General features: G+C 39.8%; 1 long non-coding RNA gene across 1 annotated transcript in view; it reads left to right on the top strand.

The window, feature by feature from the left end:
• Positions 1-15,793, top strand: part of LOC140688616 (uncharacterized) — a 38,164-nt gene extending 22,371 nt beyond the window's left edge. The window contains exon 6 of the long non-coding RNA XR_012063315.1: positions 15,559-15,793. This is a non-coding gene — a long non-coding RNA (uncharacterized lncRNA). The remainder of the gene's footprint in view (positions 1-15,558) is intronic.
• The last annotated feature ends 10,114 nt before the right edge of the window (positions 15,794-25,907 follow it).

Genomic DNA, 25,907 nt, shown 5'->3' with positions numbered 1-25,907 from the left:
TCAGTTAGGGAAAGTGTAATTAGAAGCCACATTCTGTTCCTTCTGGCTCCTTGTGGGAGACCACTCCTCTGTAACATGTCTTCCTAACGGCTACTCTTCCAAATATATTTATTCTCTGAAAGTCCAGTTGATTGAGGTTGCCCTGAATTCTCATGATCACCTGATTTTTTTCTGTACTAATTGTTGGGGGAGGGAAGGGAGGCCTAAATCCTACTAGACATGGCCTGGGTTGTAACTGAAGATTTTTTTTCCCCTTAGGAAAAGGTTTTCTAGTTAAAAGAAAAGTTGTTTAGTGTGTGCACGTGTGTATTTGTGTGTGTGTGTGTGAGAAAGAGAGAGAGGGAGAGATTGAGGAGAACAAGAGTGAGAGGAAAAGACTGGGAATGAATAAGCTTTGAGCGAGCCCATTCTCTGGCCTGGGTTCAGACAAAAGATCACCAGAAATAACAAGAAGCAATTTGGAGTGAAGCAGAGCATCTTTGTTCTCCAAGGATGGCTCTATACTTAGAGAGCTGCCTCTGAGCATACGAGCAGGGAGCTATGAGGACTGATTTCACGTACAGCTGAATGAGACTACCTAAAGCAGCGCCATGCAGTGGAACTGTGTGGTGATGGAAATGTCCCCTACAGGAACCCTCAGCTGCTGTGGTCACCACGCTCTGAAAGGTGGCTGAGACCTGAGCAACTGAATTTTTAAAATTTCATTTATATTAACTTAAATTTAAATCTAAATGGCCACAAAGATCTAGTGACCACATCAAACAGCACAAATTCCAAGGGACAAATTTGGATACAAAAATGCCTTCCTATTTCTTCCCTCCTTAATGTCACTTTGCCAGGTCACCTTTGTACAACGAGTTTCCATCTGCCCTCGGCTTTCTCAAGGGGACTCTGCAGGGACTTTCAGTCTGAAATTCATTCTCATCCAGGAACTTAACAAAGAGCAGCAGGCTGTGCAGAGAAACTTGACAGATCGCCGTCATATCTTAGACTTTTCATTTTTCTCCCTCTCTCCCCTATTACGGAAATGTTAGCTATCTTGATTGTGGTGGTGGTTTTACTGTGTATTCATCTATCAAAATTCATCAGATTGTATATCCTAAATATGTGTAGTTTACTGTACAGGAATCATACCATGATGAAGGTGTTAAAAAATAAAATAAAAAAAATTTAAAAACCTACCACGGAGTAAATTGTGAGCATTTTGGTCCGAAAGTACCTGCTCCAAATTGTTCATGACCATGGAACATATTTTCTTTAATAACCGGCACCCAAAGAGACTTCCCTAAAACATAAACCAGTCTCCTTGAAACCCGTTGCAGGTTCTCCCCGAAAGCTCCTCGCTCTCAGCACTGTGCTCTGCTTACTCATCAACTGTCTGCCTTCCACACAAGGTCAGCTTTCAGGCCTTTCACTACTCCAGATGTTGCCACCTCAGACCTTCTCCTGTTGGATAATCCAAATCCTGTCATCCAAAGTCATAACTGCTGTCACCTTTCTGGAACCCCTGGGAGGCAAGGGAGCACAGAGGTTCAGAGCACAGAATCTGCAGTGAGACTGTTATAAGCACATTGCTGGCTTCAGCATTCAGGCTAGTGCTGCTCTCTTGTGCCCTAGTGCTACCCTGGCTGTGACCTTGTAATAACACCCTCTGGTGCAGCCATGGAAAATAGTATGGAGATTCCTCAAAAAACTAAACATGGTCTTACCATACGATCCAGCAATCCCAGTCCTGGGCATATGTCTGGAGGGAACTCTAATTTGAAAGAAACATGCACCCCAATGTTCACAGCAGCACTATATACAATAGTTAAGACATGGAAGCCACCTAAATGTCCACTTACAGATGACTAGAAGCTGAGGTACAGTTATACAATGGAATAATACTCAGCCATAAAAAAGAATAAAATAATGCCATTTGCAGCAACATGGATAGACCTAGAGATGTCATTCTAAGTGAAGTAAGCCAGAAAGAGAAAGAAAAATACTATATGATACTCACTCATATGTGGAATCTAAAAACAAAGGAAAAAAAGGACACTACGAACTCATCTACAAAACAGAAAATAGATTTGCAGACATAGTAAACAATCTTATGGTTACTGGGGAAAGGGAGTGGGAAGGGGTAAATTCAGGAGTCTGAGATTTCCAAATGTTAGCCAATATAAAAATAGATTTAAAAAGCAAGTTTCTTCTGTATAGTATGAGGAACTATATTCAATATCTTGTAATAACCTTTAATAATGAATATATATATACATATATATATGTCTCTGCATGACTGGGACACTGTGCTGTGCACCAGAAATTGACACATTGTAACTGACTGTACTTCAATTAAACAACAACCCCCTCAAACTGCATTATAATAATCTGTTCTTTTGTCTGTATCCTCCACTAATCTAGGGGATTTAAGACTGCAGATCATAAGGTCGACTTAGTGGATTGTCACAGTTATTGAGAAATGAGTAGAATCGCTTAGAAAACATCAGTATTCCTTTTGTGGCTCCTTAATGAGTATTGTCTCAATACATTTTATTGCGGTAGTTCGGGGTCCTGGGGGGAGTACACGCGGAATGGGGGAAGGCGGCAGGCTGCCAGCAAGCATCAGAATTGGGAGCTTGGCCTGCCAGTCCGGCCCAGGTAAGCCCTGCTACCAGGCCGGGTGTGCAGACCGTGTCTGAGGTGTTCAGAATGGGGGTCAGTGGACACAGATGGGCTGAGCAGTGTTCAAAGTGAGCCCTGAGGGTGAAGTCAAGGTCATCAGGTCAGGGGCTTAGAGATTCAAGTCCGGCGGAGACCTCGAAGAACATGAAACTGAAGACTTGAGTTTTGGGACTCAGACTGCCTTGTTGCTTCTAACCCTGCCTTGTCTGAGAGATCACCCAGCCCTCCCTCCTCCCTTCGCTCCCACCCCTCTCCCCTTCTCTGTACACTCAATTTAAGGATCCCTCTCAGTGTCCCTCTTTTGCCAAGCCAATCCTGGATTAGGCCCAGGGGCTCCAAGGAGTCCTGAGTAATTTCCCGAATTGCATTCTTTGCCAATGAGACATAGGACCCATTTCCCAAAGCCCACTGTCACGCTTTCCCTAGGTTAGTCTCTTTGAGCCCTGTCCTCATGTGCTGGCTCCATGACAACCCCTCCCTGCCTCTTTTTTTGTTGGCTGAGGGAGACCATCACTAGAACCTCCAAACACGGCAGTGGGGAGGCAAGCAAGGAGGGGTTCAGCCTGGGAGTCCTGATCTATTTCCTAAGGTGGTGGAGTACAGCCCCACAAATGCCCTAATGGCCATGGCAACGGGTCCCAGGAGAGGGGCTTTCTGCAGCAAACATACTCACACCCTTGACTTTTTCTCTGTGCCGAAGCATTTATTTAGGGAAGAACTCTGGGGGTTTTCCCTTAGGTCAATGTCCAGTCCAGTGCTGGTGGAGAACGCTGGCCGGTGGGCTCTCCCTGGGACACTGACTGAGCTGGCTTTGGCTGTGGGGCCTGGAGACGAACTCCAATTTCTCTGGCTGTTAAGACAGAAAAAACAAGCAGAAACAAAGATCAGGCTTAGGTTTCTAAAATCGTTTTAAGATATCATAGTGCCTTTCTAGCTCCTACTAGGAATGGGATTTATGTTATGTATGATCCAAAAATGACAGACAATCCTCACATCATGGGCTAATGATGGGCTAATAGAAAAAGTTAATGTGCTGTTCTTTTGGATGTGGGTTTGTGGCTGCCTCGTGCATCCACAACGAAACAGACGTGAAATGCTGTTTTCTGAGCACCCGCTACGTGTCAGGCATTATACTTGGCAAGCAGTATAACTTCTCTTTTGTCTCTTCTTCTTTCTCTGTGCTATCTACTTTCTGTCTCTAGACTGGAATGGAGAGCAGTGTCCACTAGACAGATGCAAATCTGTAATATAAAGCACAAATGCTCAGTCCTGGAAGAGGGAAAGTGAAACTTCTCTCTTTGAAATACTGATGACACATCTCAAACCATTTAACAGTGCAGAATACTTTTTTCTCCCAAATGAAACCTCATCTGCAATAGTAGAAAATGAAAAAGAAATAAAAGATGTCACAGAGCAGAGGCACTATTCTGGTTGAAGGGATTTGTGAGTGGAGCCTGGATTCCCAACCCCTAAGGACTCCAGGCACATCCTCTTAGCACTTGAGAGCCTTGAGGATATTCAATGAGCACAAACGCAATCAACAGCATCCACCTCTACCAAGGGAATTCTCTCTGTGCAGAATGTTGCCCACTTTTTGCTTGCATCGTCCTTTTGCTATTCATAATGCCATGAGACTTACGATTGTTAGTGGCAGTATTAGTATGATTCATATCATCCCCATTCTACAGAAGAGGAAACTGAGGCTTCAAAGGTTTAAACATCTTCCTCAGGTGGTAGAGCCTGCATTGAACTTTAGATAGAATCATGCCTGACTCTGAAACCAACATTTCATTGATTTATTCTTTCAACAAATATTCAACAAATATTTATTGAGCACCTTTTATAGGTCAGGCATGCCCTAAGTAAAGAAAACAAACAAAAACCCCTGCCTTGTGGAGTTGATAGTTTAGTTAAGAGATTGGGTAATTAGCATCTAGAAAGTAAATAAAATAAGTAGGTAAGAAATAGTATGTTAGACAGTGATAAGTGCTCTGAAGGACAATAAAATGGGAAAGGATAGTGGGCTTAAAAAATTAAATAGGGTCAGCCGAGTTCTTCATCAGGAAAATGAGAACTCTGATATTTTAGTTAAATTTGAGAAAAACAACCTTGGGTGGAAAAAAGATAGACACTGTTAAATCAGAAGTTATTAAGTTATATTAAATGAGGTAAATGGTAAAATGAGCAAGATTTGGAAAACGAGTCTTTCTAGTGGGTGAAACGTCAAAGCAGTAGAGACTAACCATTCATCTGATTTAAGATTCATTTAAAAATGGGCTCCCCAGGTTGGCATCTCTGTCCAGAGAATGGAAACTCTTCACTACAGGCGAAACACTGCTCACGGACATATATCCAGGGTGTTCGGCAGAAGCTCTGGGCGTGCGGAATTTCATTTGTCGGTGGCAGCCAGAGTGTGCTCATTTTGAAAGTGACTGCTGGTTTTGATTAGGAAGGATTTCCTTGCTCGTTTTAGCTGAACATTGACTTGTTCTGTTCCTTCACAGTTTGCTTGGCAGCTGTTCTATTGCAAATCCAGGCAAGATCTGATAAATTTAGCACTGACTAAAAACTAAATCCTTGAGCTGTAAGATGGGTTAAGGTCCAATTGCTTGGCGCAACTGTTTCCTTGCCGCTTAGGGAAATGGCTTACTCAGAAATCCTGATGCAAAACATACGACTGGATCTCAAATTTCTTAATTATACCCACAAACTTAGGCAATTATTTGCTCTCTAAAGAAAATCTGAGTTCCTTTGTGCAACCACCATATGTTGCCTGTAAGTGACATGTGGCAAACCTGCAGTGACAGATCACAAAGTCACCAGCAAAAAGAGAAACAAGACCTGAATTTGTTCCCAGCTGGGAGACTGACTTTGAACTTACAGTTTTGTAAGCAAAGTGGTAGCAGTACTCAATTAGAAAGCTTCATGGAAGTGATGATTGAGTTATTAGACTCAGAGCAGGACTTGCATGTGGGCAAATCAAAGCCTCCCATGCAGTCCAGCTCAACAAGCACTTACTGAACAACTCCCCTGCGCCAGGCTCTGCACAGGGCGCTGAGCTTACTTGAGGACTCGTGACTGCAGGGTGGTTATAGGGCGGCCCAGCATGTGCTTCCAGGTGCCAGCTTCAGTGCACAGGCACATAGGCTGCACTATCTACCATTGGTGCAATTTTTTGAGCTAGCACATTTTCTCCTGAAAGTCCTTACCAAATGTAAATGTATCACCTGGAAAAAAGTAAGGCATTAATAGATATTAATCTTTGTCAGCAGAGCTTAGCCTTTCAACAGAGTGGGAGATGGTTTGTATATTCACGAGGGATTCCTTTGTTTGGATCTCTGTTGAATGCCTACTACGGGCCAGGCACTGCCTGAACAAAACAGACATTAATTAATATCCTGCTCTCAAAAATGTACATGCTGCTGAGAAGAAAGAGAGAAACAGACCACCAAATATTTATGATGTGTCAGATAGTGAAAAACAAGGCAGTGTAGAGGCATAGTGAGGGGTAGGGCCAGGCCTCATGACTTTTACCAGGGATGTCAGGAAAGAGCTTTTTAATAAACCGGCATTTGAACAACTTCTTTACCCAGTCATCTGCTGATGGACATTTAGGTTGTTTCCATGTCTTGGCTACTGTAAACAGTGCTGCTGTGAACATGGGAGTTAGGCTCCTTTTTTTTTTTTCTCCAAGAGAAGCCTGTCTATTCAGGGATAGATAAACAGCTTCCTGTCTTGTCTGTCAGGATGAAAGGACCAGTGTGGAATCCACCGCTCTTCACCTGGATGAATGGGCCAGGCCGCAGACAGAGGGCTGCACCTCCTGCTCTGCGATGCTCTCGCAGCTACGCCCTCTTAGTCCTACAGTCTTAAGATGGTCCAGAGTCCTCAGCTTTCCCCACTCACGTTGTCTTGTTTTGTGATAAAGGAAACAGACTTTATCTTTGTTATGTTCTAAAGGTAACACAGCTTCCCCTGGAATCCAGAGACTGAGTTTCAGCCAGAAATTTCAAATGCAAGAAATAAATAAGGCTTCCCTGCAGGAAGAGGGGCCTCGGAGGAAAGCAATTACAGCCTTTGATTAGGAAAGAGCACTCTTGCAGGAATTATGTTTAAATATCCCAGCCCCATCTCCTTTGGCCTTTCTTACAAGGTGTTTTCATCAAGAGCAGAAATCTGAGAGGCCGGCCGGTTGAGACGCTTGGCCCCGGCTCAGTTCCACGGCCCGGGGAAGCGGCAGCAGCCGCCTTCCTCTCAGCTCTGCTTTGGTTGCCCTAACATTCCAAAGGAATGGCCTGCTGACTCCGAAGTGTTTAGGTCTGCAAGCCAGTTAAGAAAATGAAACCTGGACTTCATACAGTCACCCCCTTGCTCGGGAGACGATACCCTGGAGGGGTTTCACAGTGTCCCCAGCGTGCCAGGCACGCGGTAAATTTCCCGGGGATCTGGCCGGGAGGCACAGTCCATAGCCCTGCGGAGGGAGCTTTGTAGCATGTTGCAGACTGTATGTTAAAAGGTTAAAAAAGCCCTGATTGGAAAGGGTGTCATGACCTTCATGAATAGTTAATGGTCACTATTTCGTGTTCTCTGTAGGGAAAGAGACAACAGTGAGCTTGACTCGTCCCACCGTCTGTGGGTGTGTTTACTGGCTCGAGTATCGTTTTCTACCTACGTGTTCATGCGTCAAACATCTACTGCGTGCTGCAGGGAGGGTGTAGCTCAGGGGTAGAGCGCATGCTTAGCATGCACAAGGTCCTGGGTTCGACCCCCAGTACCTCCATTAAAATGAGTAAGACCCCCCCCCAAGTCTTCAGAATCTCAAACAAATTCTCCTCCTGGTTTTATGCCAAGGAGTCCTCCCGGGAGGGTGGGATAAGTCTCTGTGGTTTGGATTCAGCTGATACCCAGACCTGCAGAAATTCTGAGCCCTTTTCACTTGGATTTGAAAGTCTCTGCCAGGAAAGGGATGGGCAGGATTCACTCCTCTTGTGCGCCATGAAAGGCTGCACGCGAACAGTGACTGATCTGGGTCTTGAGGCATCAGTCAGAGCTTCGCAGATGCCCAGTTCTGTGCCTGAGAAGCGCAGATCCCATTCTCCACAGAGGCGGCAGTGCGTTGCCACCCTTTCCTCGGATCCAATTTGTTAAGACCAACAATTCCTAATGCTCTTTAGTTTCTCAGCCACAAACAAAGCTTTCTCTTCTCTGAACACCCCATTACTGTTTAACACACAGCAAGCATTCTTAAGTACTATTAAGGGAATGAAGCTCTCTGATGAAACAGTGTGTCTGTGTATGTTAAAAAAAATAGACAAAATTCTGTATTCTATGGTGACAGGTGTAAGTAAATTAATGTGAGCGTTCTGCTATCCAGTGTAGAATGTAGGCAAATAAAACTGATGGTCTGTTAACTTCATAACAAAACAAAATAAAGCGAACAACGGAGAGGAAGAGTTTCAGGAAGAGCCTTGTGGAGCTTCTAAACATCAGACTAATCCAGCCCTTAAAATCTCAGCTTGCTGTGTGTACAAGACAGGAACCCACAGTGGCCAAAGCACCAATAATAAATCAGATGGTCTGGCTTGCATATTAAAAACACAGTTTCAGCCTGTCACTTCCTAATTCATGCAGTTTATAAACAAGGAAGAATTACGACATGTTTCTGTTTTTCTTTTCCCAGTAGACCTAATGGTGAGGACAAAGAACTGAAATAGAGCATACATGGAGGACTGTACTGTATGTCTACCTGCCTCAAAGATTTCTAACCCCAAACCTACACTCTACCCTCTACTCTGAGCAGATCCCTGGGGCACACATCAGGGCCTCTATTTTAATGATCCTGTTCACATACCCAAATGTCCAACAGGACTATTAACTTTATTCATCTCTCTTACGATGCTCGAAGGAGAGAGACATTGCAAAGATCTTTCTGTTTCTGAGTGGTGTGCTGTTCCTTTCCTCCAGAGAGGAAACGTAGTCAGAGAGATTGCTGCCATCCAAGTTAATCGCGTTCACTGTGTTTCCAATAGAAAGGTTAAGAGCATTGACAGGAGTCCTACAGACCTGGGTTTGAATCCCAGCACTGCAGCCTACCAGATATGAGACCTGGACAAGGTGCCTAGGCCTCAGTTTCTCACCTGAGAAAATATAAGCCTATTTCAAAGCCATATTCTAAAGACCAAGAAAATTGATGTATGGTAAGCACATAAAGTAATAAACAGGAAGTAGCCACAGCATTAGTGTGACACGTCTAGCAATATCGAATAATCAACGAATGCTTTTTTTTTTCCCAGTTAAGGAGAGACTGCATTCAAAACAGCAAATGTCTTTCTCTTAGAAGACAAAATGTTTAACTCACCTGTTTTCAATCATAGTGGTTCCAATTGGAAAAATCATATCATCAAACTTTATTCAAAAAAGTAAATTAAATGGAACAACTTCAGACACATTTTGTACAATTTAGTATAGAGAGAAGATAAAATGGAACAGAGAGGGAAAAATGATGGTGGCGTGAGCAAAGAAAAGGGAGAGAGTTTTAGGAAGGTAGTGAGATGTGGGGAGAAAATGGGAAAAGAGAGCTTAACTAGGAGTTGAGGGCATGTTAGCTGGAGGGCGCGTCCCACAATTCCTGAGGACTTTGGTCTCCACAATATTATCACATCCTTTCTGCTTTTACTACTCAATTACTTTGGAGATAATGACAGGACATGAACTCAGACAATGCTCAGCTGTTGGAAATGCAGAACAAGGTAGGAATTTGGCAAGAGAAGAGGAAATCATAAACAGAGAGAGGAAAGTGAAAAGGCAGAAGAGGAATTCTTGTAAAGTGGAGGGGTGGGGAAGAGCCAAGAACTGGGCCTGGGGCAGGTGCACAGCTGAGTATACGGAGGAGGAGGAGAAGGGGTGGGACAGGGAGGCCAAAGCCAAATAGTCTTTACCTAGTTCTAGTTATGATATATTTTTTGTAGAGTCTTTTGGAATTATCTACACTCATACCATCTACCAATAGTTCATTTCTTTTTCAAACTGTATTCCTTTTTTGGCTTGCATCACTGTACGTTAGGATCTCCATTATAATACTGAAGTGTTGAGATCACTTGTCTTAAATCCTGATATTATGGAAAAGGTATGTATTCAGTTTTCACTGCTAAGTATGAGGTTGGCTGCAGGTTTTCATACATGCCATCTTGACAATGTTCCCTGCTAATCCCTATTTTCTCTTAGTTTGTATGAAGAATGGATGTTGAATTTTGGCAACTGCTTTTTCTGCATTGAGATGATTATGTTTTTATTTTATTTGTTTATTTAATTGTATTTTGTAGATATAATGAATTATGCTGACTGATTTTCAAATGTGGAGCCAGTCCTGAGTTCCTGGAGTAAACCAAACTTGATCAAGAGGTTTTATCTCTCTTTTTACATTGCTAGATTTGATGTGCTTGTATTTTGTTAAGACTTTTGCATACATGTTGATAAAGCATATTGGTGTGTAGTATTCTTTACTTGTAATGTCTTTGTATGGTTTTAGTATTAGGGTAATACTGGTTTCATAAAAAGATTAGGAAAGTCTTCTCTCCTCTACTGTTTCCTGAGCTCTGCTGAAGATAAAGTAAGTCATGTGTCCTGTCTCTTTCTGGAAGTGCTCACTATTCTCCAGGATTCGGTATACTCTATTGCCCTAAGATCTTAGCTCTCTGAAAGATTTTTTTTTTAAGTTATAATTTTGTAGATTATCTGGGTTTTTCTTACCGTTAACATAGGAGCTATATTCCCTTGCCACTTTCTAGATGCTAAGCAAAAGCAGAATTCTTCCATGACAAGATTGGTGTGTTGTATTTTCTTTATCATTTAGTTCAAATATTCTCTAATTTTCATTAGGACTTCTACATTAATCTGATTATTGGTCACATTATTTATCTTATAGGCTATTAATTTCCAAATACTTGAAATTTTTCTAGTTATCTGATTATTACTGCTTTCTAGTTTAATCACACCATGGTCATATGAGGTTTGCTTTTAGTAGAACGTCTATTTTGGTAAATGTTTCATGTAAACTTACAAAAAGCATACTGTTTGGCATGGGTGCAGTCTTTTATGTGTGTGTGTGTGTGTGTGTGTGTGTGTGTGTGTGAATTATGCCAACAAAGAACTTTTTTTTCAAATCTTCCATATGCTTATTGATGTTTTGTTTGCTTGCCTTATCAGTAATCGAGAGTGATGCATCAAAATCCCTGTTGTTGCGAATTTGTTTCTTTCTCCTTTTACTTTTGCGGGGTTTCATTTATGTATTTTGAGGCAATGTTATTAGGTGCATAAAATACAGAATCATTATGTATTACTGTTGATATTAACTTTTTATCATTGTGAAATGCCTGTTATTTCTAGTAAATCTCTTGTCTTAAAGTTTTCTTAGCTTGATTCTGATATAGCTCCCCTGGTTTTCTTGTGCTTGGTGCTTGTATGGTATCTCTTTCTCCATCCTTTTGCTTTTAACTTCTCTGTGTCTTATGTTTAAGATGTATCTCTTATGAGCAGCAGCATAGTTTTCTCTTCTTCTTCTTCTTTTTTTTTATTATTCAGTCTTCCACTTAGCGTAAGTAGTCCATTTACATTTTAAGTAATTACTTACAGTCTGTATTCATATCCCCAAACCACCGTTTTCAATTTGGCTGATTTGTTCCCCCCACCCCCCGCCTTTTTATTTCTTTCTTTCACAGCTGCTTTTGTGTTAATAATTTTTTAAATTATCATTTCATTTTGTTTTAGTGGTTACTCAAAGATTTAAATATGCTTCCTTTGTTAATTTTATCTACTATAAATGAGCACTTTTACCATTTCTCAAAGAATGCAAAAATTTTAGGATACTTTAATTTTATTTATCCTTTTTTTCTTCTTATTTTTGTCATCTTTTAAATTCTACATACATTTAGAACTCTACAAAATATTACTATTATTCTCTTTTACAGTCAGTATTGAATACCTATCCACATTTTTACCACATCTGTGATTTTTATTTATTTCCGGATTTTTGTATTTCAATATAGGGTCAGTTTTTATATCTGCCTGAATACATTCCTCTAGTATTTGTTTAAATATAAGTTTACTCACAACACATTTTCTTAGTTTTTGTTTGTCTGAAAATGTCTTTACTTCACCTTAAATCATCCAGAGTATTTTCTCTGGATAGCAAATTTTGGGAAGGCAGTGTGTCTCCTTCGGTACTTTAAATATATTCTTCCATTTTCTCCTTGATTCCATAATTTCTGAGAATTCAGTTTCAATATTGTTATTGTTCTTTGTAAAAATACGAGCTTTTTTCTGATTTTAAATTTTCTTATTTTCTTTAGTTTCAGCTGTATTACTATAAAATGCTTTGGTCTTGTTTACTTTTATTTATGCTACTTGGTGTTTGTAATGCTTCCTAAATCTGTGGTTTGATGTATTTCTTTCATTTTTAAGGATTCTTGGCTATTAACTCTTGGACGATTGCTCCACGCACCCTCCTTCTACTCACATTCTAGGACTCCAATTACACGCATGCTATCTTTTCACATTGCCTCAGATTTCTTATATAGTCTTTTCTGCATTTTCCATCTTTCTTTTCTCTGTGTGCTTCAGATTTCATATTTTCTACTGCACTATTTTTCAGATGACTAATCGTCCTTCCTACTATGTCTAATCACTGATGTATGTATTTAACGTATTCTTAATTTCAATTGTCGTTTTTTTCTATTAGAGAATTTTTACTGAGTTCTTCTTTGTAGTTTGCAGTTATTTTCTGAAGCTCTGTATCTTGTCATCTAATTTGCTGAGCATACTAATCAAAATTATCCTGAAGTCTATCCTGATAACTTCATGTGTTTTCTTCATGGTTTTTATTTGCTTGGTCCAATCTTCTGATATACCTAGTAACTTCTGAATGTTGTAACATTGTGTATGAACAATTATAAAGAGTCTGACTATTTTCCTTTAGAAATGGAAATTAATTTTCTTCTGGCAGGCAGTTAGAGTCATGCCATATTATCTTGATATAATCAGATACTTAAGTGGTTTGAGACTGGCTCATAGTCCTTGTAATGGCTGGTCTTTATTCATTTGCTTTTTCTCCTAAGATACGGCTCTTTCTGGGTCTCAACCAAAGGTCTAAGTTGTTTACTGGGACCTCTTCCTTCTGGGATTTCTGAACTCCAATTTTTATTTCACCAGCAGGGGAGAACACTGAAAACTCAAATGTATTTAGCCCTTCATTTTTTTTTTTTTTTATTAACCACTTCGTGGTTGGCTTTTTGGAAAAGCCTCACTCTCAATACTCACAACTTAAGAAATGACATATGCTTTGAGGGGAAAAGCAGTGCAGAATGTTGGACTGATTTCACTGCATTTTGCTTTTTTCATCTTTCTTTTTGCTTGACCCCTGAAGCTCTGGAGTATAAATTTCTGCTTCCTGGCTTTCCATTTGGCCTGTATGTCCTGAAGGGCTTACAAATAGCAAATGCCTCAAAGAGCAACAAGGGGGAAATACTGATCTTACAACATTGCATTTCCTCTCCCACCCCTCACCGCTCTCTAGAATACTGGCCCCTCAAGGACTGGCTGCCTTAGTCATTCTCCAGTATCTTCATACTGATGTATTTCTGATATTTTATCCAGTTTTTATAATTGATTTCTTCAGAATATTGATTTGATATAACCTACTCCCTTAAAGTCTGAAGAAATTCCTTAAAACCCATATTTTAAAATAATATTTTATCATATGTGCTCCCAATGTAACATTAAAATTAAAAGATATTATATTAAACAAGATAGTCAAAAAATTTTGTTTTTAAATGTAAAAAATGAATGATATATACATGATACATACATACTAAGTATAAAATTAGGATAATACACATACACACATATGAAAGAAGTGTACCATAATGCTGATTACAGGTAATGACATTATATGTGCTTTTTAATATTTTCCAAATTTTCTGCAATGCTTTACTTTAGCACTAAGGAAGAAACCTTTCATTTTAAAAATAAATGCTTTAGTAAAGTATATTTAAGAGACTAATAGATACTTAAACTAAGAGGTATTGTTTACTCTCAGAAGGAGGTCTGTGGCCAGAGAAGGCTGTGTTCGGAGTGGGCTAAAGACTGACTCCTCGGGGAGAGATCAGCTTTCAGTATCTTATGCCAGTGGCCTAGGAGCAGAATGTGCATGCAAGCAGTGTGGAAGGAGAGCAAGGATCATGTTGGTCTTTTCAGCAACTCTGCTATGAGCTTAGGGAATCGGATGAAATGGACTCCCTCTAACTGCTCTTCACTGGCTATGCCATTACCTTGGCCTCTCCTTTCTGGGGGCAAAGCTGGCATTGTTTTCTACTCTGGAAATGCACTACCCTCTCAGGGATGGGTCAGTGTATTTGGGGAAATAACCCTAGTTTAATCTCTGTAGTTTTCCTCTTTTTTAGAGGAAAGAAGGAACATTATTGTACCACAATAGCTGAAGCCTGGGAACAAAAGTGTTCAACCCATGAAAACTATTCTCATTCTGGAGCATCTCTCTGGTAGAATAGTTCCCCATGGCTTCGTTAGTACAGTGCTCTCTGCTTCCATTATTTTAAATCAAGTTGGTACAGATCCCACAGAACCGCTCCATCTCTTCTCCATAGCTAGCTTTAGTTTATCTTTCTTTGGTAGCAAATGTAGCACAGGACAGTGTAGGCTCGCAGGTTGTGGGCCAGGTATCCTGGGTGCAGACCCCAGGTCCTGTATTATTCATTAAAAATATTTTTTTTAGTTTCTAATTTGAGTTGGGCTCTGTTTTGGCAAGTGAAGAAATGCCACGCACTAGCAGTATTATCGTAGAAAATTCCCTTAGCCCTTATGTGGCTCAGAACCATCAGAGGGATTCACATTTGACTAACAGTATGCAGTTTGTAATTTCACATATATATCTCCTTTGACTCTGTTGGCAAGGCAGTCTCGTTATCTCAATTTTTCTTAGAGAAAAAAGCAGCTATAGCTCAAATTTAGAAGTTTTAATGATATCTAGTTCTCTCTACTAATTTTGTAGAAAATAAAGCTGAATCTCAGTAATATTCCCTGACAAAGTTAGCAGTAATGCTGGGAGCAAATGTAGATCTCAACTTCTTTAGATGAAATACAATGCTATTTTTTTGTTTTTGTTTTGTGGGAGGAGGTAATTAGGTTTCTTCATGTATTTTTTTAATTAATTTTTTATTTTATTTTATTTTATTTTATTTTATTTTATTTTTTAGTGGAGGTACTGGGGATTGAGCCCAGGACCTTGTGCATTCTAAGCATGCACTCTACCACTGAGCTATACCCTTCCTCTCTCTCTTTTTTCAGTTTATAAATAAAGAAATACTAAAACAGAAATAATCACATTCCTTTTGATTTTTAATCGAAAGGAATTTTGAATTTGAATAATCAAATTAAAATGTATTTTGAATTTGAATAATCAAATTCCTTTTAACATGATTTGGATTTAGGGAAAAAATGTCTAGGATGTCAAATATGTGTCCTTTCCCCTTCACTCTCCTCTCCTTCGCTTCATCTGAATCAGAAGCTCTGGCCCCTAGTTCAGTACCCTTTCTACCCTGTAGCTCAGTTTCTAGGAATATTTCACTTGAAGATTTTCACCAACCAAGGCAACCCCAGGGAAAGGTGAAAGTGCAAAAAATTCCAACTCCCTTCTGAAACAGTTTAAAACTGAGCTGTGCGTGTCCTAAATCGTTCTCTTTACCTTTTATTCATCAGTGACTTGCAGATGCTTATCATTTAAGGGAATACTTATTTATCTGTGCATCATTGACAGAATCTTTAAGATTATGTTATTTTCACAGAAGTAACCTTTAGAACAGTGCACTTGTTTAATTTCAGGTTGGCAAATTCCTACGAGGAGAACTGTCATATGGTCGTGTCACCTGAGAGAGGATCTTACATCTCAAGCTATGCTTCCACCCCGAATCTATTCATTTCCTGTCTGAGCTGCAGTGCAAGGAGTAAGAAAGATACACTTAATTAGCTGACTGTTTTCACCGAGGAATGTCAGGGCAACAAATCAATAGAGAAATCCATTTTCAATCTTAGTTGAGGGTCACTTAAAACGAACTTTAAAAAGAAATGACTGCTTAATAAACACTGCTTTTTTGGATCATGTTAGTTCGAACAGCATTTTATTTCAGATTTCAAATGGTTAAAAATCAAACAGCAAACACCCTAAGCATAGAGGAAAGGAAGGAAAAAGAGTTCTTGATTGAAATTTGAGAAAAGATGAGAAATCAAGGAGCTGATAGGTTGTTCTGAATGTGAGAAGCCGCAGGTGATTAGATGTTCAAGCATCCGGATTGGGAGGCTTGTGAATCGTGTTTCAAAGGATGACGGAGAAGTGCATGAAAAGAGCATTCACTTGTACATCCGGGATTCCGGAGACAACTACCCCGGCCTTAGGTGTGCACGCATGTGTGAATTCACCAGGCAGTGCGGACGTGATACCCAGCAGAATTAGCAATTACGGACTTCTCATTAGGGCTCAGACTCTGTGTTGACCTCCAGGTATGCACTTTCCTCTTTAGTTCCTGTAAGTACCCTATGGTACAGGCACTTTTATTATCTTCATTTCACAGAACAGTTAAGCAGTGAAGAAATTAAGCTGAAGTTGTACCACCAAGAAGTGGCAAAACTTAGGGTCTGTGTGTCTCTCTGTGTATGTGGACATGTGAACATGTGTTTCCAATACCTTAGCCTGTTAAATCCTTAATACTGTGTCATATCGAGAGAATTCATCAAGGACATTCTGAAAAGGAGAAAAATATGAGTTCAAGAAAAAAGAGGATTTCAGGGCAAGTAAAATGACTCGGAGCAGTCAGGGGTGTCAGGAGTCATTCACATATCAATGTCTAAGCAAAGGGTTAACATGGAATTAAAGAAGATAAGAAACAGAGGCGGAGATGCAAATCTTGCACCTTCTAGATACTTTTACAGTAACTCGGAATCGGGTTAATCAAAAAGAATTTACTTATTTCTGTTTCAGCCTATTTCTATTTATAATGCTAAAAAGAGAACATAAATGCATGTATTATCATAAAGCAATTAAGATCTAAATCTCATATGTACCGTAGAGATGGTTCAGGGCCATCTTCAGTGATTTTCCACTTATCTCCAGGACTATCACCAAAGCCTCAAGAATAAATCTAAAAGCCAAAAAGAAAAAGTATATTTACCGTATAGCAACTGTGATAAAGCGGGAAAAAGACCTAGGTTTGGAGTCTGAAGACCTGAGTCCGGTGACTGGATTCACTATGTATAGTCGTGTGACCAGAACATTCCCGCAAATTCCTCGCACGGTTGAAACCTCTGATGGCACCACTTTGCCCCCTGCTTTCTCAGCTGGAGGCTGTTTTTCTTTTAGTACCTTAGACCTGTTTCTAAGTTGTGGTTCTCCCTGCTCCAACGCCCTCAGCTCCCTTCAGACTCATGAACTGTCTCCTTGTTGCTGTCACCTTCTTTGTACGTTCCTCTGTACGCCACTTGCTTTCTGTCGCCCGTCAGAATTACCACACTCTCCGTCCTACTCACCTGAGGAAACCCCGATGTGTTGTCAGAAACCTCCTCTTTCCTCGTGCCTGTGAGGGATCGACTGCTGCTGAAGGCGGTCACGTCGCTGTGCTGACGGACGTCACCTGAAATGTGTGGCCACAAACCCCAGCGGCCAAGCAGCTTTGAGTGGTAATCGTGCTCTTCCCTTCATTAGCTTCCTTTCTTATTTTTCTGGGATGAGTTTTTCATAACATATACTTGCTCCTCAAACCTCCCACATCCCTTCTCTCTCATTTTTGTCCCAACTCCCTGCTAATGATATTGCTTTATACTTTACCCCCCCAAAAAGAAAGGAAACATAAAAACTACCTTTCTACTTCCAAGTGCCCCAAATAGTCACATGTTTACACATCTTCATCTCCCCTCCTGTTACTATAGAAGAGTTCCTCCACTAAGGTTTCCTTTAAGAGTTAACCCTTCTATGGGTTAGTTCTGAAACCCATCCCTGTTTGGTCTTCCAAGAGTCTTTGATCAATGGTTCCAAATTTCACTCCATCAACCAGTCATCTGCTAGATCATTCCTTTCAGTAGATAAATAGTATTTGCTATCTCTTTGTTCCTTCCATCTTTTTTCATCTAATGCACTGTTTTTTCTTTTTTTTCTCTCTGCTGACCTTCTCAACAAAATTTCTTGAAGTAGTTGACCAGACAGTGCGTCTCCGATTACTTCCTAATCATTCTTCAGCTCATTCTAGTCTGGCTTCTGTCTCCACCATTCAACTGAAGTTGTGCTTGGGAAAGTCTCCTGTGATTTTCATGTCACCAAATTCAATGCCAAATGTCCGTTCTTTCTACCCACCCTCTCCAGTAGTATTTTACACCGTTGAACATGTTTACTTCTTTTTGAGAAACCGTCCTCTCTTAGCTTTGAGTCACCACACTTTCTTAATTGTCTTTCTATGTCTTTGGCTGATCATTCTCAGTCTTCTGTGCGAACTCTGTCTCCTTTGCCTGACCTCTAACCACCGGATTCCCTTACAGTTCAACCTGGGGTCCTCTTGGCTATCTACACCTACTCTCTAGACTCAGTGCTTTAAAAACCACCTATAGGGTGAATTCCAAATTGAAGTTCTGTCCCAATTTCTCTCCAAAGCTCCAGATTTATGTCTACTGCCTACTTGACATCAGTGTCTAGATGTCTGAAGGCACTTCAAGCATATTTCCAAAACCTAAAAATTGATTTTGTCCTCCACTAATTTGTGTTCCCTTTTCCCCATCTATTTTCCCCATCTCATTGTTACCATCATCCGTCCAATCACTCAAGCCCCAAAATGCATACATACAAATTAAACAAACAAAGGGAATCATCTTTTATTCCTCCCTTTTCCTCATCTGTCACACTGAATCCAGTAGCTGGTTCTCCTTATCACTTACTACCTAACATGTTCTGTCGTTTACTTATTTATCTCCTTTATTAGTTTTCTGCTCTATCAGAATGTAAACTTCATGACAGGAGAATTTTTGGATTGTTTTGTTCTCTGCCAGAATAGTGTCTGATACATAATAGACATGCAATAAGTATTTGTTAAGTGAAAGTCCCAAGTACCTTCACCTCTTCTTGAGCATGTTATAGTGTGAAAGACTATATATTTGACCATGTTTGTACCCTCAAAACAAAGGGTCACGTAACAAATAATATTCTGTTAAATTTCAAAAGTACCAATCTCTTTACACATTTTCCCCACTTGTTTCTCCTATTATAGAAGAAACAGAGTAAGGAGCTAACAAAGATGGTAAAAAGAGAGAAAGGTCATAACACAGTAGCTTAGTTTTAGTCCAAAGTTTTAGTCTTAAATATTGTGGCATGAGTTCTCATTCCAGTGTCTCTACTATGGATAACTACTCTGAGATTCAGAGTGGTTAAATATTTGCTTAGGTCACAGAACCGCTTAGTGGTGCCACCTGGACTACACTGTGGTTTTCTGCTTTGCAGACCACCGTGCTGACATGTAGGCTCACTCATGTGCACTGAACTGCAGAACCAAGTGTATGCCTTCTTTTCAGACACATATAATCAGGTGGATTTGTACACAGTGTGTTACTCTATTCTTCTTAAGTGACTATTGATTCTCAAAATCTATTCCTAGAGGAAGAATCAATCTACACATGAAGTAGCATATTTGCACTAATGAATTGGCTTCATGGTAGGCAAAGTTTTAAGAGAGGAGGTTTCCAGGTTAACTACATGCTTCAGGGACTTGACAAGAACTAACAAGCCCCGGGTTGAACTATGGGAGTGTCCGGAGGCACAGGTATTTGCTGACTACCTGACATTTCCCTCTTGGGTTTGTATAGCCCATATATGCTCTTCTAAGGGGAGTGAAGTGTAAGCATGGTCTTGATTAATCCATTTGAATTCACTGTATTTGTATCCAAATTTTATTCAAAGACTGAATTTTGGAAAATATGAATATATTTGAAAAAGTGAGAGATTCTATCTTGGGGTTCAGTTCCAAATTTATGGATCTGGAAACAAACTCTAAAGATTCTGGTGATCTCTCTCTCTCTCTCTTGTCTTCTCAATATGAGCCCCTGGAGTAGGAGGACTTGTTGAAAGCTTTTTTGTTGGAAGGAATCCCAGAGCCTATTGATTGGGTTTCACTCTTTATGTATCAGAATTTTACTTTAAAACCATAGGAAGCAAATAAATGGAGGTATAGCCAGAGCTTTCATCTTAATAAACATGGACAGAAGCAAAAATGTGTAATTTTAAAACATGCTGAGTGTAGAGAAAGATAGTTTCATAACTAAACTACTTAATCTAACAAACTGACAGTAGATAATTAAATGTTCTAGTTTACTAGGATTTCCCAGCAGTAATCTATCATTTATATAGAAAACTTCTGGCTCTATGCAAGATGGCTGGACTCAGGAAGGCAAGAGATGAACACAAAAGAGGTGCTTGTTTCATGGGGATCTGGGGGGTCAGAGAGTCCACAGTGGGACAAAACCACCTACCAAGTCACTGTGGAGAAATTCTCTTCCTGTGGATAATGCACATTTCAGGATCAATTTCCCCTTTCCTGGAAAAATTTCTGACCCTTTTAGATTAGATTCTTTTAGAAACATGTATTTCCCATAGGAATGGATTTTGAGAATCAACAGTCATTTAAAAAGAACAATAGAGTAACACAGTGTGTACAAATCCACAAAATTCTCTTTAAATTATTTATCATACTGTATTGAAATTATACACTTCCTTTTTGACTCTCCCCTAGAGGCCGAATATTGATTCTTATTTTCTGTTGTGTCTTTAGCACTGCACGTAAAAGATACTCAAAAAAAAAATTTTGGGGGTGAAATAAATGCATGAATAAGAAATGTATATATATATATATGTATATATTATGCATACACATATACACACACATATCAAGAACCTATAACACTGAAAGGACAATCAAATGTGTAGTTAAGAACAATGGACACTGTGGGAGTTCAGATGAAGGCGGTCATGCTGAAGGCCAGGTGCTCTGAGAAGCCTGGCAAAAGGAATCAGTCCTAGCTGGGTCTTGAAAGATGAGCAGTAAGAGATTTGATAATGACTAAGCAAGTGGAGAAAAGCCTCAGGTCATAGTGGGAACTGGGGACAAATCAATCCAGAACCTCCATCCTCCGTTGTACCCGGTGGTTCATTCCTGGGATAGTTAGCTTCTACTCGAAGCTTCTTTCTCATTTCTCCTGTGGGGTGTCACCCACACAGACAGCATTTGAATTTTCCTAAAGCATTTGCTAGACCATCACAACTGCATTCTTCCACTGTGTGTGTGTTTTTCTACCTGCAGTTTTTGCCCCAAAGAGGGTTTTACTCATCTCACCATTTCAGTGACTTCCTCTTATTTGGAAACAATGTTTCAAGGGTCTGAATATTTTTAAATTAGATGTTTCAGTGTTTTAAATGTTTTCTCCATCTACACTACTTCAATTTTCTTTGCTCTATTATCCCCATTTAGTAATTGTATTGCTCGTGGAAAGGATAATCGGAGAGCATAGAAAAATGTTATGAATAAAACTTAATTATCACAGCATTCTTTCTGCCTCTCCATGTTACTGAGTAGGGAGAGAAGACATCTCAAAATTAAAGATGAAGATGATGCTTGTTAACAAATCACTGTTCCTGCAGCATAAATGTCACCCTAGAGGCTGTGAAAGAGGCAGGACGCCTCTGCTGGTTCTCTCCACACACACCAGGTGTGTACCTGCTTCACCAGCGGGGGCGGGGGGAGAATGTGGTGGAAAATAAGCAGTTGCCAGGGACTTGGTTTTGAATGAAAGGCATTATTGTTCACAGTCCTGAGATAAAGTGAGATGTGGATGCAGGGAGGCTGCAGAGTGGTTAACAGGGAAGGTTTGGACTGGACTCTGTCCTCTGCGTTAAGAGAAACTCTTACCTCTGAGGGAATGAATCAGCATAATATGTCGGGAAGAATCCTAGGCAGTTAGTTGCCGGGGCTATAGCACAGAGCATATTAACACATGCTTTTGTTTCTTTTCCCTTCCTATAGTAACACGTATGATTATATGAAACCATTGATGATCATATTCTGGCTAATTTCTAAGCATCGGCAGGTGAAGGGGAAAACGCAAAGACGAAGATCTGAACACGTTCTGTTTGTGCTCCTGGGTCACAGCTGGGGTCCCAGAAGAAGCCGAGACTGGCAGGGTTTGGGGAGGAGCTAAAATCAGCTCTCCTTTTGTGAACACCATGGAAAACGAGGATCAGGAGAAAAATCTGTGCCTAGGTCCTGGCCTTACTTGGGACTTGGATCATGAGTAGTAAACTGGATTTAATTTCTCTATGCTTTCATCTATAATTATTTCCTAACTTCAAAGAGGTCTAGTGAAGATTCTATTCACCAAAACTTTAGGAACTAAGGTATATGAAAATCAGATGGAGTTGTTACTAAGATTGCATCGTCTCAGGAGCCAACAATTTAAATTTTGAAATAAGGTCAGTTGGGGCAAAATCCAGCTTTTGTTTGAGAGCCAACAAATCTTAAAATTTTTTTTAAATTGAAGTATAGTTGATTTACAATTTGTTGGTCTCTGGTGATTCAGTTTCAAATATATATACATTTTATATTATATATATATATTCAGTCTCTTATATATGTGTGTGTGTGAGTGTGTATATTCTTTTTCAGATTCTTTTCCATTATAGGTTATTAGAGGATATCAAATATTGTCCCTTGTGCTATAAATAGGTTCTTGTTATTTATCTATTTTATATATAGTAGTATGTATATGTTAATCCCATACTCTAAGTTTATCCTTCCACCTTCCCCCTTTCCCCTTTAGTAATCATAGTTTGCTTTCTATGTCTGTGAATCTATTTATGTTTGGTAAATATGTTCATTTGTATTATGTTTCGTAGTGTCCACCTATAAGTGATATCATATGGTATTTGTCTTTCTCTCTCTGAGCTTACTTCACTTAGTATGATAATCTCTAGGTCCATCCATGTTGCTGCAAATGGCATTATATCATTCTTTTCTTTATGGCTGAGTAGTATTCCATTGTATATATATATATATATATATATATATATATATATATATATATACACACACACACACACATTCATACCTTGTCTTTATCCATTCATCTGTTGGTGGACATTTAGGTTGCTTCCATGTCTTGGCTATTATAAATAGTATGTATAATAATAGTGCATGTATCTTTTCAAATTAGGGTTCCCTCCAGATATATGCCCAGTAGTGGGATTGCTGTAGCATATGGCAACTCTATGTTTAGTTTTTAAAGAAAACTTCATACTGTTCTCCACAGTGGCTGCACCAGTTTACATTCCCACCACAGTATAGGAAGGTTGCTTTTTCTCTAGACCCTCTCCAGCATTTATTATTTGTAGACTTTTTAATAATAGCCATTCTAACCAATGTGAGGTGATACTTTATTGTAGCTTTGTTTTGCTTTTCTCTGATAATTAGCAATTGAGCATATTTTCATGTACCTGTTGGCCATCTGTATGTCTTCTTTGGAAAAATGTCTATTTCGGTCTTCTGACTATTTTTTGACTGGGTTGTTTAGTATACATATAAACATATGAACTGTTTTTCTATTTTGGAAATTAATCCCTTGTTGGTCCCATGATATGGAAATATTTTCTCCCATTCCATAGGTTGTCTTTTAGTTTTGCTTATGGTTTCCTTTGCTGTGCAAAAGTTTTTAAGTTTACTTGGGTCCCATTTGCTTCTTTTTGCTTTTATTTCCATTCCTCTAGGAGATGAATCCAAAACTTATGTCTAAGAGTGTCCCACTTATGTTTTCCTCTAGGAGTTTTATAAGTTTCCAGTCTTACATTTAGGTCTTTAAACCATTTTGAGGTTATTTTCTCATGTGGTGTTAGAAATTGCTCTAATTTCATTCTTTTACATGTAGCTGTCGAGTTTTCCCAGCACCACTTATTGAAGAGACTGTCTTTTCTCCATTGTATATTGTTGCTTCCTTTGTCATAGATCAATTGACTATAAGTGCATGGGTTTATTTCTGGGCTTTCTATCCTGTTCTATTGATCTATGCATCTGTCTTCATGCCAGTGTCATGCTTTTTTGATTACTGTAGCTTTGTAGTATAGTCTGAAGCCATGGAGCATGTTTCCTCCAGCTTCATTCTTCTTTCTCAAGATTGTTTTGGCTATTTAGGGTCTTTGTGTTTCCATACAATTTTTAAATTTTTTTGTTCCAGTTCTGTGAAAAATGCTGTTGATAACTTGATAGGGATTGCATTGAATCTGTAGATTGCCTTGGGTAGTATGGCCGTTTTAACAATATTGTTCTTCAAATCCAAGAACACAGTGTATCTTTCCATCTGTGTCATCTTTAATTTCTTTCATCAGCATCTTACAGTTTTCAAGGTACAGGACTTTTGCCTCCCTAGGTAGGTTTATTCCTAGTTTTTTTTTTTTTTTATGCAATGGTAAATGGGATTATTTCTTTAATTTCTTTTTCTGATATTTCATTGTTAATATATAGAAAGGCAGCAGACTTCTCTATATTAATTTTGTATCCTGTAGCTTTACCAAATTAATTGATGAACTCTAGTAGTCTTCTGGTGGCTTCTTTAGGATTTTCATGTCATCTGCAAACAGTGAGAGTTTTACTTCTTTTTTTCCAATTTGTATTCATTTTATTTCTTTTTCTTCTCTGATTGCTGTAAGCCAACCAATCTTGGCAATTAAGTTCAGAAGAAGTAAATTTTTGTTTTCAAAAGTGGCAGCTCATTTATTAATGCATTGATTTAAGCCAAAATGTAAGTAATTCTAAGTACATGTGGCTTAAGGTAAAGGAAAATTTGTATTTTAAAATTGTCATTCATTCAGTAAGTACTCCTTGCATTGCTCGTTTGGGGCTTACCTTTGTCCACAAGTTGGTTTTATTTATTTATTTTTTAAGTGAACAAAGCAGAGAACACCTCCGACCAGGGAGAAGAGGAGGCCCACAGCACTCAGGCACAGCTGGGACATGAGCACTATTGCACTTGCTTTGAACCCACTGACTTGAGCTTGGACTCCAACCCGGAACCCTATTTGCTTTCCCTTTGCCCCTTTCAGGTAACTACAGATTCATGTCAAACAATATCAATAGATGCCTAGGCAAGGCTTTCTAGCAGGTGGACTGGTTCTCATTATGTACCATTGCTGTGGCCCAGTAAGTATAATGAGTTGAGCTGCCCAAGGTGCACCTGCGGCCCCTCCTTCCTGATAAACTCCCGAGATCAGCACTTTCCTCTGAGGTGGAGTGTCTCCAGATGGCAGCTTCTAAAGAACCAAGCCCAGATCCTGAACCAGCCCTGCTGTATGCTCCAAATGCTTGGTGCCAGGACCTCTCTGTCAGAGGCTGTGGAGAGAGCGCTCAGCAGCTGTTGGCCTGGGCTTCCCAAGGTCTGACCTGCTGGGATTGTCTGGGACGTGCAGGAGGACAAGGAGAGAATTTGTCTTTCTGGAACTCAAGGGAAAAGGTTCTGCTTGCCTCAGACTTAGGTTTAGAGGCTATTTTAAAGAGTTCAGCTGAGCCTAGAGAGTCCAAATTAAATAACTGGACCCATAGCTATTATTACCAAATAAACTTTCACTCACATAATCACCTCCCCTCAGACTGGTCTCTGAGGACATCCTAGATTTGACTTGAGAAGACTGAACTGCTTTAGCTACCACAGGAGTGAGACGCCTAACCCTGTTGGCAATACAAACGAATGGACTGAGTCATTCACTCAGCAAGGACACTGAGCGCTGCTCCGTGCCTACCTCTGTGCTCTGGCAACCTCCTGGGCTGTGCTGAGAGCAGAGATGTAGTCGGTTATGAAACGAAATGACCAGTGCTGTGACTGGGTAAGCAAAGGGACCATCTCAAGGAGTTCAGAAAGATATTATAATGTAAGCTAGCTTTGGGAAAAAAAGTTTCCGAAAAGATGTGACCTGTGAGCCGTGGCTGAGAGAACAGAACCAACTGAAGGGAAAGCAGGTAGGCAGAGGGATGAGGCTGCACACACACAGGGGTGAGGAGGCTTAGAGTTGCACAACAAGCCAGGCCCCCCAAGATGCTAAGAGTACGCTAAGACCTCTTCTTCTCTGACCTCGTGCTGTAACTATTTGCTGGACATGCTTATGGACA

The sequence above is a fragment of the Vicugna pacos genome, chromosome 23, assembly GCF_048564905.1.
Source record: "Vicugna pacos chromosome 23, VicPac4, whole genome shotgun sequence".
Lineage (NCBI taxonomy): Eukaryota > Metazoa > Chordata > Mammalia > Artiodactyla > Camelidae > Vicugna > Vicugna pacos.
The sequence above is the reverse complement of the archived record's forward strand: the minus strand, read 5'-3'. Positions and strand labels throughout refer to the sequence as shown.